Raw genomic sequence first — 3775 nt, forward strand, 5'->3', positions numbered from 1 at the left:
TAACAATGTGAGGCAAGCATGCCTACAATCAAAGCTAGATAATTAACCACTGGTGGGTGGAAGAGGGGTTTTGGGTGTCTAGGCCTGTCTGTGTTTGTCTATACATGTGCCTGTGTCCGTCTGCCTATGTGTATATGCATGCATTTAGTCTGTGTGTGCGTGTGTGTGTTTGCTTAATGAGAGAGCTGGAATGTGTCTCAGAAGACCTGACATGTTGCCACTGTAGTTAGCTCTGTGCTTCAGGCACCATGATAGCTCAGTAGAAGTGTTGAAGAGGGACATGCTAACACAAGGTGGATAACAGAGATGAATACTACCTTCCATTCCCAGCCTACATTATTGTTTCAACAATGTTTTAAGCACATTTGAAATGAAGCTCAAGTCTTTTTAAGAACTATAGATGGGTGACAAGTGAAAGGAAAATCCAACAAAGTGGTCTTTATGCAGTGTTGGGCCACCATGTGCCACCATAAAAGCTTCAGTTCACCTTGGCACTGATGCTAAGTCTCTGATCTCTTCTGGAGAGATGAACACCATTCTCCCAAAAGACATTCCCTGATGTGGTGTTTTGATGATGGTGGAGATGCTGTCTAACAAGCTGGTCCTAAATCTCCCATAGGTGTTCATCTGGGTTGAGATCTGGTGACTGAAGGGCACTGCGTTTGATTGAGATGATTTTCATACTCCTCAAACCATTCAATGACCCTTCATGCCCTGTGGATGGTGGTATTGTCATCCTGGAAGAGACCACTCTTTTATTCTGGTTCCTTTAATTTGTCCCCGGTCTGTATGGGTGATTGATTATTACATGGATTGGGCTTCAAACACTCAAAAACACAATCTGCTAAAAGTTTAGTGTCCAAGGCTACAAACACAAATGTTATGAAGACATAACTTACATGCATAAAATGCTGTATTTGATTGTCAAGGTAGTGTAAAATATACACTCAGCTTATATTTTATTAGGCCCACTTCAGTATATGAAAATTGGTTGAATTTTTGTAGCATGACTTGAGACTTGGCTCAGACTACTATTCTGGAGATTTAATTTGGCCTCTTAACTCAAGGACTTAAGACCAGGCTTGCATTTTGTGACTCATGGCTATGTAGTTACTGCATTATGCATTTATAGGGCAGCATGTATTAATAAAAAAAAAAGCTAAATAATTTTCTAAAACAATTGAAAACTTTAATAAATACTGTTAAAACAAAATAAGGCTGAAGTAGTTCTAAGGATTATTTTTAGCTACCAATTAATATTGGTGCTAATACAACTGGTCGGTGTTATATTATAAACTGACATGTCTTATTTTTTAAGTAAATGATCTGACACTATTTCTAACTCAGGACATTACTTCTGAAGCTTTTGACACAGCAGAGCTTGGTTTTATTTTCACAAATACATCATGTTTAACCAGCTCCAAAGTCAGAAAAAGGAAATAGGCTCTGTCAGAATAACAGGCATTATTACAGGAATTCAGCCAGCTGTAGTTCTTGTGTTCAGCATGTAGGGCATGTAGGGAACAAGGAGATAGAGGTTGTGAAAGTGGCCAATGCACTGTGTGACCATGCAGTGTGTGAGTTGCCTGCAGAATGACTGTAGCTCCATCTAATGTACCACAGTGACAATTCAATAATACCAGGCAAATTCAGACAACTGTACCGATGCACTGGGGCTTTGCAGTTTGCAGTCACTCTAAAGTTACACAACAAATTAATATCATTTACATCATATCATTTTCTTCATCTCAGATTAATCCAGGATGAGGGCAGGTTTGTTATCCAGCTAAAATGACTTGACTACATGTATACTTGATATTGTATGTCTTCATAAACAAATATATTTGCCATATTTGTCAACTGTGTGGTCATTTAGTCTGGTTGCTGGCTAGTAGTAATGACAACTATTGCACAGTGAACTGCTAAGGACTTAATATAAATCATTTTTTCCCCTCCTCCATGGAAGCAACGTACAGTATATTTTTAGAGAATCAATAAAAAGATAACAGATTCTACAGAAAAGAAGGAAATACAATTTTAAAAAGGGAATATAAAAATGACAAAAACATGCATTTGTACAGTTTATGGATATAAAAATTTACATGCATCACATGCATGAGTTGGCACTCTTCCATATATCTAGGGGACACGCATTAGCTTGACAGAATTCAGGTTCACACTTTGGCTTATAGTTCCTATCATATACTGCAAAAAGACACTTTCTAACAAAAACTGTCACTATTCCTATTACTGTATATTGTAAATCATGAGATCTGCTTTTCATCCATTCCTCAGCATTTTCCCAAGCAAGTATAACATCTTTATGGACTTCTAAGCACTGCAACAATTATGTAAGATTTGAGTCTTATAGACTCTAGTTACTTTATAAGCTTTAGTTACTTCTCATACCTTTAGTTACCTTTCATAACTTTATCTTACTTGTTTATGCATATTACAGCTGTATTGATGATTGTCCAGAACTACTGAGCTTTGGTTATTTTAATGCATTTGTTTCCCTTGCTTATATATCTTACAGCTGTAATGAAGCAGAATCTGCTTACTTTGAATGCTGTAACTTCTGTGTAGAGACTAGATGTCTGCATTTCTTTGTGACCAGACAGCCAATTCACATTTTAACAAAGACAAGTTGGCTTGTTTTGCACCCACACCTAGACCCACTTAGCATATTCCAAGTTCTGCTTTATCTTGGAATGTCCTGCAGAGGCCGGAGGCCCACAACCTGAGATGACCACCTGGCCAGTTTAACATACAAATTAGCATCACACACACACACACACCTGGTTTAGATCACATTCCAGCAAGGAGGTGCGAGCTCCTGCTCACACCAAATGACCAATAGGATTACAATGCATGAATTGTTGTACCTTTGTTTAGGGTGGAGCAGCCCAAGAAGATAAAATGTATTGTAAGACCTTAATTCGGGGTCAGTGGATGGAATTCCTGCGGGAGCTCTGTCTCTCTGATCCCAGCACTGTAAGGCCTACCTGTGATCAGACATTCAGTAAACTTTTTGCTGATTTTAAACAGTCCTCTCCTGTTGTCACTTCTCGTGCTTCCAACAAAAGAATTGGGTTAATTTCTAACAATTATATACATTTTACAACATAATATATTGTTTGGTTCAGTTTTTGGGGTATCTCTTCAAAATCCTTAATTTGATCTATAACCTGTTCTGGATTTTTTTGTTAGTTTGACAGGGACAATACAGATAGACATTGTAGCATGGGAAGAATAATCGGCAGTTTGGCTTTTAAATTCAGTTTCAGACAAATAAATAAACAAATGGATGCAAAAACAAGAACAACAACAGAACACACGCACGCACACACTCACTGTTTATAAGCACTGTTCACCAAATGTAGAGTTTTTATTGCTGAAATGCCGGCCCTATTATCTAGCAAGAGAGCATAGTGCTGTGTTTCTGGCTGCTGTGTATGTTAGCCAAAGAGCTAATCCCTCTGCGGCTCTCAGCAAACTCTATGATGTCATCAGTGCACTAGAGACAGCGCACCCCGATGCTGTATTTATCGCTGCAGGTGACTTTAACCAGTGCAATTTAAAGACTGTGCTTCCCAAATATTACCAAACATGTGAACATTCCCACCCAGGGCAAGAACACTCTGGATCATGTTTACAGTAACATACGGGGTGCATACAGGGTCGCAACCCGCCCCCACCTTGGATGCTTAGACCACATTTCTTTGTTCCGGTATCCAGCTTACAGACAAAGACTGAAACAAACAAACCCTGTCAC

The sequence above is a fragment of the Monopterus albus genome, unplaced genomic scaffold, assembly GCF_001952655.1.
Source record: "Monopterus albus unplaced genomic scaffold, M_albus_1.0 scaffold407.1, whole genome shotgun sequence".
NCBI classification, from domain to species: domain Eukaryota; kingdom Metazoa; phylum Chordata; class Actinopteri; order Synbranchiformes; family Synbranchidae; genus Monopterus; species Monopterus albus.